Source organism: Chrysemys picta, chromosome 13 (assembly GCF_011386835.1).
Source record: "Chrysemys picta bellii isolate R12L10 chromosome 13, ASM1138683v2, whole genome shotgun sequence".
Lineage (NCBI taxonomy): Eukaryota > Metazoa > Chordata > Testudines > Emydidae > Chrysemys > Chrysemys picta.
The window spans coordinates 29,386,212-29,394,988 of record NC_088803.1 but is presented as its reverse complement, the minus strand read 5'-3'; positions in this window follow the sequence as shown (position 1 = coordinate 29,394,988).

The window sequence follows — 8,777 nt, the reverse complement described above, 5'->3', positions numbered from 1 at the left end:
CACTCAGCCCCGGGGTCTGGGAGGGGGACTGGCTGAGGGCACTCAGAGCCCCAGGAAGTGGGGGGGGGCTGAGGGGAGGGACTGGCCAGGGGCACTCAGAGCTCGGGAGGAGGGGCTGTCCGGGGGGGGGGGCACTCACAGCCCCAGGAGGTGGGTGGGGGAGGGGCACACAGGATTTCAGGAATTCCCTGGCAGTGAAGAGCTGCTGGCGGCAGGGAGGAGCCAGCCGTGACAATCCCCACTTGGGATCCCTGGCTGGGCTAGTGGCTATGGGGGCCCGTGGCCAAGCTGCAGCGGAAGGTGACCTGAAGGAAATGCCTCGGCCTCGGCCTCCGGCTAGGAAGGGCCTGGGCCAGACAATGACCCACCGCGCAGTGTCCCAGCTCCCTGCCCCACACCTGCGGGGCACGGCCCCTCCTCTGTAGGGAGGTTGGCATGTACCTTAGTGCTGCTTCCTCCATCCCCAAAGGCCTCTCCCAGCCAGTCTCTGGCAACCCCTGCCGTTCAATACGCACGTTACCCTGCTGTGACATACCGGAGTGGGGAACCCCTCGGGGATGAGGGGGCTGTCACACAGCTGGGCAATTTAACCTGGCTGGGCCGGGGTGACTGTCTGCCTGGAGCTGGGGTCTCAGCCCAGGTGTCTCTCTGCCTTTCCCCCCAGTCGCCCCCGGGCGAGGTGGGAGCGCCCCACGTTGTGTTCCAGCCCCATATTCGCACCCACAAGTGCTGGTGGGTTCCAATCCTAGGGTTACCATCTTTTAGTTTTTAAAAAGGAGGACACTCCATGGGGACCCGGCCCCGCCCCAACCCCGCCCCTTCCCCACCCTCAGCCCTGCCCCAACTCTGCCCCCTCCCCTGAACGCTCCGCCCCCTGCTCCTCCCCCTCCCTGCTTCCCGCGAATCTATGTTCGCGGGAAGCCTGAAACAGGGAGGCTGCAGGTAGGCTGGGGCGGGGTGCGGCACAGCTCAGTCCGGCCCTCCTGGCCGAGCGGCTCCCTTCGGCCGCTGGCCTGCCTAGGCCAAGAGGCTCTGGCCGCAGCATCTCCCGCCCGGCTTGGCTCGGGCCCTGGGGCACTGGCTCCTGGCCCGGCCCCGCGAGCCCGGCCCCCGGCCCAGCACTGCGACCCCGGCGCGGCCCCGCGCCCCCGGCTCCCGGCCCGGCCCCGTGACCCCGGCTCCCGGCTCCCGGCCCCACGGGCCCGGCCCCGCGACCCCGGCTCCTGGCCCGGTACTGCGACCCCGGCCCCCGGCCCAGCACTGCGACCCCGGCCCAGCCTCGCGCCCCCGGCTCCCGGCCCGGCCCCGCGCCCCCGGCTCCGCGGGCCCGCGATCCCGGCTCCCGGCCCCACGGGCCCAGCCCCGCTACCCCGGCTCCCGGCCCGGTACTGCGACCCCGGCCCCCGGCCCGGCCCAGCTCGGCACCGCGCCCCCGGCCCCGTGGACCCGGCTCCCAGCCCGGCACCGCACCCCCGGCCCGGCTCCCGGCCTGGCCCCGCGACCCCAGCCCGGCACCACACCGGCCCTGGCCCCGCACCCCTGGCTCCTGCGGAGCACCGGCGGCCCCGGCCCGGCCCCGCACCGCCGACCCCAGCCCCAGAGGCCCCAGCCGAGCACCGCCGAGCCCTCCGTCCCTCCCTCCCTCCCGATTTTCCCGGACATGTCCGGCTTTTGGGGATTTCCCCCCGGACGGGGATTTGAGCCCCCAAAAGCCGAACATGTCCGGGAAAATCCGGACGTATGGTAACCCTATCCAATCCCAGCTGAACACGCCCACCCGGCCCTAGTGTGGAGCAGAAGGGCCCAGCGCTGCCCCACAGACCCTCTGGCTCTCCGAGCCCACTCTTACCCATCACCGCAGCACGTCTGGCGCAGGCTGAACGCTGCTCCTCTGTGCAGAGAGGCTGGCACTTCTCGCTCCTGCCGTACGAGGGGCAGGTGCTGCTACCGACTGCTCCCCCTAACCCCCGCCCTGCTGCGCTCTGGGGATGCTGCCCTGCTGTGGAGCTCTCAGGTGTCTTGAACTGGAATTTGTTTGGAGAGAAACTTCTAAGGAGCCTTATCAGCCCAGAGCAGAGAGTACCTGGGAACCTGCCTGGGTCGGGCGGGTCTGGTACAGCCTCCCCCAGATAAGGCTCTTCCCTGGACCTGCCACCCATTGGAATCTGGAACGATTCCCTCCGAGGTAACACCCGGGGCAGCCAGGGCAGGGCAGGGCACGGCCTGCTCCCCTGGAGCGTTAGGGCTTTCAGGAGTCAGAGGTGTCAGCGGAGCAGGTTGTGGTTGTACGTTAAAGCAGCGAAGAAAGTTAGGGGGGCAGAGGAATTGGGTGCTGTGGCCCCCCCATGCCTGGGGCCTATTTGAAAGGCAGCTGTCACACTGTCCCCTTTATCGGGAGTGCCCACTACACCCATCTCATGTAGTCCTCGGCACGGGGAGGGGGAGCATGTTCCCAGCTGAACGGTGTTCGTCCAGGACTCACCGACCCCTATTCCAGGATGGGGGAGTGAGCTGGGAGAGAGGTCACCATGTAGCCTGCAATTATCAGTGGCTTCTGGATTCCTCTGGGAAAGGGTTAACCAGGGGCTTAGTTAGTCCACACTTGGCTTTCTCGGCAGTGTTGGACTCTGGTGGCAGGGAGGGGTCCAGCTCGCACCCTTTCACCTGGCAGGGAGAGTGACCTAAAGGTTAGGATGTTCTCACAGGCTATCGTAGTTACTGGGACCTTGGCAGGGAGGATTGGTGGCTTGTGGGGCATTGGATACCTCCCCTCCTCCTAGAGCTGTGCAGTAACCAGAACATTACCCCTGCGAGGAGAGGGTTTCGGGGACCTTGGGATCTTGGGAGCCAGGGCTTCTCTCAGCAGCCTGGAAGCCCAGGCCCCGCATCAGCCTGTCAAGCAGGTGGACAGGTGGGCGAGCTGGCAGGGAGCCAAGCAGCTTTCCGTGCGAAACCTGCCTGCTTTCTGTCTGAAGGTTTGTCCACATCGACGTGTTCCCACGAAACGTTTGGATTTTGACAAGCTGGCAATTTCTGATGGAAAAACAGTTCCACTGGCAAATTCTGACCAGCGCCTCTCCTGACCGCACAGCTCCCTGTATCTCTGCTGAGCGTGGAATCAGAATGGACTTGACACAGGTGGTTGTGCCCTGGGATGCCATCTCAGCCCAGCTCCCCCAGTGCTCCGGCGCTCACATTCTCCTAGTGGTGACGTCTGACCCTGGGGAGATGAAAGGCCTCTGCAGGTTGTTTCCTGCAGTGTGAGCTTTGGCTGCAGGCTTCTGTCCCCAGCCATGGCACGAAGGAATCTGTCTAGCCAGGCTGGGCGTCCTCCCTCATCTGTGGTCAGAGGTCACACGGGCCCTTCCAGTGACAAGGTGGAAGCATCTGGCCCTGGGAAAACAGACATCTGCTGTGTGCTCACCCAAGAGATTTCTTTCTTTCTGCAAACTGAAGAGGCCTCTCTCCTGTAGCCTCAGCAGAGGCTGCGAGGAGGCCAGCAGGCCCTGTAGCCCCCCGCAGACTGGGGGAGGCCCTGACCAGTAGCTCTAAAGGCCAGAAGACCCCACAGGACAGGTGGGGAACGGGACTGTGACGTTACGTTGCTGTTCCATGGTTCCTTTCTCCTCAGCTGAAGAAGAAACTGAGCCCTGAAGCAAGGCACCAGACTGGCTTGTCCGTGCGGCTGACCCAGTATTCACCAGAGCGGGGAGAAGGAACAGTGAGGCTGGTGGGTTCCTTCTTCTAAAAAGAAAACAAATCAGAGCATGTTTTTACATCCAGCTTTTGACTCCCCGGCCAACGGGTGTGATCATCCCAGGTAGAAAAGTCAGCCTGTAATGCCCGGCTCCTGCTGGCTGCTCCAATGGAGACTCCACTTCCCCTCTCCTCCCCGTAAGGCAGGGGAACTGCCAGCCATTGCCTGGTACTGTCTGCACCCAGCAGCAACACTCCTCTGCCTCCCGCCGCCCTCTCCTCTGCTGAGGTCCCCCGTGCCCTGCCCTGGCACCCTCTCTGCTATGGGGTCAGACACGCGGGGAGAGCAGGGCAGGTCTGTGCCCTCAGCCCCGGGGCTCTCGCACAGAGCTCTGCCCGCAGGCCCAGCCCTGAACATCACGGCGTCAGAGGAGCTTCTCCCACTATCACAGCAGCTCCTCCTGTTGGTGCCCAAAGCCCGGGACTCGCACTCAGCCCCTGAAAGCAGGACCGGCTCCAGGCACCAGCCGACCAAGCACGTGCATGGGGCGGCACCTGGTAAGGGGTGGCCAATCTTGGGGTGGTGGGGTTTTTTTGGGGGGGGAGTTTGGTCGCTGGGGGTGGGGTGGGTTGTTTTTGTTTTGTCGGTTGGGCGTGTAGGGGGCACTGGTGGGTGGGATTCGGCAGCAGTGCTCCGTGGGGCGGGGGGTGGCGGCACGGCGTGGCGCTCCGCGGGGGCGGGGGCGCTGTTTGGCAGCACGGCTCGGCGGCTGGGTGTTTGGCGGCGCGGCGCTCGGTGGGAGATATGTGTGGCGGTGGGAGGGTTCAGCAGCACGGCGCGGCGCTCCGCGGTGGGGGGGTGTTCGGTGGCGCTCGGTGGGGGGGTTCGACGGCACGGCATTTGGCAGCGCTCTGCGGGGGTGGGTGTTCGGCTACGCGGCGCTCCGCGGAGGTGGGGTGGCATCGCGGTGCTGAGGGCGTGTGTTATGGCGGCGCTATGGAGGGGGGCACTCTTTTTTTTTGCTTGGGGCGGCAAAAAAATTAGAGTCAGCCCTGCCTGAGAGTTGGGAACGTTGCAGCACGGCCCAGCCCCGGCTGCTGGGAGAGGAAGGCCACCCCACCTCCCTGGCTCGGAGAGCTGCCATGATCCCCCCATCTGCCAGCCCCAGTTGTTCCCTATGAATTTAAAGATGCGTTAGGCTCCTTGATTTCCTCGGCAGGAACAATGTTCTCATGAGTGTGTGCGCGCGTTCCCCTCCCTGACAAGCATGCAAAGCTGATCCGTCCACGGCCGAGTTCTCAGAACAGTAATGTTCTTCTCTCTCTATTGAGCCCTGATGTATTAGAAGGTAAAACTCCTGTAAAAGGTGCGCTAGTAATGTTCAAAGCCGGCCGGCAATGCAGGTACTGCCACCAGGCTGCACGGTGATTCATCTCAGAGACATCTCATTAATTTAGCAAATACTGCCTGAAAGGAAGAGAGCGCCGGCCACCCAAACTGTTCACACAAATAAAATCCATATCAGACGCCGCTCACCTTTCCGAGGCGGCTTTGCCTTCCCCTCCCCTCTCCTCTGAAATGTGCGTGGATATAGGTGAGTAAGCAAAGGTGCACTCACACACAAACACACAGTGACACATCTAGAATCATACAGTGCATCACTCTGTTCCTAGGATCTCAACAAAGTTCACCTCCGCTCATTAAAGGTGACATGCTAAACAATTGGGTTTGAGCTCTTATTTTTTTCTTCTTTATGGTGGATAAAGAAAGCATGAAAAGGCTTTTTTTTGTTGTTTTAATTGTTTCTTTCTTGTTTTTCACTTTAGACATACCCAGTCTTAGCTTCCCTGTTTCTGCTGGTGGGCTCCAGAGGGAGTTTTCTAATCCCTCAAACCAAAGGAGCATGACCACTGAATATTTAGCAAAGAGAGCTTTTCTCCCTACTGTGTGTTCGGCATTTGAGTGAAATGGGTGCCAACCAGAACCGACCTCCTCCCCATGCACCTGTTTCAAGCAGCCTGACCAAAACCCCCTTCCTTCCTCCCTTGATCACTAAGGTTTCATATCCTTGGTACTTGTGAGAAAGCTGTGCAAATCTGTGATCACACTGAGTGTACTGTGCACGTCTTAGTATACTTCTCTGTCACCCTGTTTGGACTGTAAGTTCTCTGGGGCACAGACTGTGGGTGATAGTTTTGCTTCTCTGGCACAGTAGGACGCTATAACAAGAGACAGGTTTCAGTGTGGTAGCCATGTTAGTCTGTATCAGCAAAAACAACGAGGAGTCCTTGTGGCACCTTAGAAATTAACAAATATATTTGGGCATAAGCTTTCGTGGGCTAGAACCCACTTCATCAGATGACTTCATTAGACTGACCTCCCACTTGGTAAGACAACTCCCATCTTTTCATGTGCTGTGTATATACCTGTTAGTCTCTAAGGTGCCACTAAGGACCATCCCAAACCGCCCCACCATCCGCTCCAATGCAAGGCATTTCTTTACAGCGCCTTCTCTGATATACACACACAGCAACGTGTGTGTATTATTAAAAAGCCCTCTTGATCGGGCACACTTCTCACCCTTGGGAGAGGACAAGGGAACAAATACGTGATGGGTGTTAGTCATGTAGCGTAATGCACCACTGGAAGGTGCTGTGATACTGTGGTGGTGAACGTGGTATAATGACCTGCACAGAACAGAATAGCACGGGAGTGACACTTGAGGTATGTCTGTACAGCCCCAGCAAAAGTAGGGCCCAGCTGATAATGGTCTTTCAGTACTACCACGAGAGAAATGTTAAATAATAATAAACCGACCTCGTCAACCCAGTAGTTCTGTCGTCACCCATAGAGCCAGCCACGAAAAAAGAAGGGTGGACAAGATCTGCATTTCTAATGTAAAAGCAAATCAAACCCCACAGGGCTTTAAAAACAACTACCCTTTATTCATCAGAAAGAAGCCAAAAGGAACGTGCCCTGTATTTGGTTCCGAGCACAGGTCCCCGTTTGAAGGATGTGCTGACCTCAGGATAGCCGTATAGGTTTGGTTGAGGGCACAGGCCTGGGCGTCAGGACACCTGGGTTCTATTCCTGACCTGCTCTTTAGCTTTGGTCACTTCATTTCTCCGTGCCTCTGTTTCCCCACCCACTTTTTGTCTGTGTAGACTGTAGGCTCTCTGGGGTGGGGCCAATCTCTCATCATGTGTTTGGACAGCGCCTAGCACTAGGGGGCCCTGGTCTCGTTTGTGGCCCCTAAGCCCTACCGAAATGCATTACCTAGGGAGGTGGTGGAGTCTCCTTCCTTGGAGGTTTTTAAGTCCCGGCTTGACAAAGCCCTGGCTGGGATGATTTAGTTGGGAATTGGTCCTGCTTTGAGCAGGGGGTTGGACTAGATGACCTCCTGAGGTCCCTTCCAACCCTGATATTCTATGATTCTATGATTCTATGACTGTCCTCTGCGCACAAACCCTAGCCTCTCCCCTGCCCCCCACATCTCCCTGAGCCTCCCTCCTGCCTCCCTTAGCCTCCTTCCTGTCCCCATCCCCCTGTACCTCCCTCAGCCTCCCTCGGCTCCCCACACCCCGGCCCCCTTAACCTTCCCCCACATTCTTCTGCCCCCTGCCCCCACATGCCCTGCACTTCCCTCAGCCGCTCTTATATCCCACATGATCACCTCCAACCCCCTCAGCCTCCCCTCTGCCCCATCCCCATGCCCCCCTCAGCCTTCCCCCTGCCCCCGACACTCCCTGGCCCCCTCAGCCTTCTTTCTGCCCTCCACACCTACTACCCCTGTCAGTGTTCCCCCTGCACACTCTGTCTCCCTCATGCCCATATCCCTCTGTCCCCCTCAGCCTGCCCCCTATCCCTGCCCCCACACCCCCCTGCAACCCGCTCAGCCTTCCCCCCACATACCCTCACAGTCCCCATGCGCTGTCCAGGCCCTGAACCATGGCCTCAGACAGTCTGCCTGTGGGCTCGGCTTCAGCCTCCTGGAGCCCAGCGGGAGGTGGCAGCCAGCGTCAGGAGGGCAGCCTGCCTGCCACATGCAGACAGAGCGTGGGGACGGGGCGGCCCTCGCGCAGGCCTCAGCCCCGCTGGCAGCAGTGGGAGATGGCGCCATTTTGATGAAGGGACAATTGGCGCCTTTGGCCACGTTTCCATGGGACAGGTGAGAAGCCCCCACAATCCCGAGTCACAATCAGAGCGTGAGGGCGGCCGCGCTGCTGCCCCTGTTGTGCATGGGGTCAGCCCAGCATGCCCAGCTGATGGGGATGATCCTGTCACGGAGTGTGGGGGGACTCAGGGCCCTGCACCCCCGGCTTCCTGCGATTCACCATGACTCTCAGCCAGCCAGTAAAGCAGAAGGTTTATTTAGACGACAGGGACACAGTTCAAGACAGGTCCCGCAGGCACAGAAAACAGGACCCCCTCAGTTAGGTCCATCTTGGGGTCCTCGGGCACCCCAGCCCCCTTGGGAGGTCAGAGCCCTGTCTGCCTCCCAGCCATTCCACCAGCCAGCTCCTGAAACTCTCCCTTCTGCGACCCCTCCCACAGCCTTTGTTCAGTTTCCCGGGCAAAGGTGTCACCTGGCCTCTAACCCCTTCCTGGGTTCTCATGTTACATGCTCAGGTATTCTCCGGTCGGTCTCCCATCCCCCAATGCAGACTATCCTAGCCACACTCCCCAGTCAGCATTCAAAGACCACAGTAAGAACAGTCCCAGTTCGTCACAGATGCGTAGCCAGAATCAGCCAGAATCCACTGGAAGCTGCTTTACCAGTTTGTTGGGGCAGCCAGACTTATGGGGCCGGCTGCAGCTGGCATTCGGGGTGTGCGGGTGCGGGGGGAGGAGGCAGCATGAATTGCATGTGGGAGATTCATTCGTTGTTTGTGTGACAGCACAAACTCCCCCTCATCCCAAAACCTGGTCCCCAAATGAGCAGACTGGAGCACATCACACTAAGCAAACTGGTGCCACGTTCAACAAAATAAACAGGTCCCATCTCGTGTCCTTTGTTGCACATTTCGATGGCGTGTGCCAGGTGCTGGCAAGTTGCAGGGTCGAGAAGCGTGCATGCGGG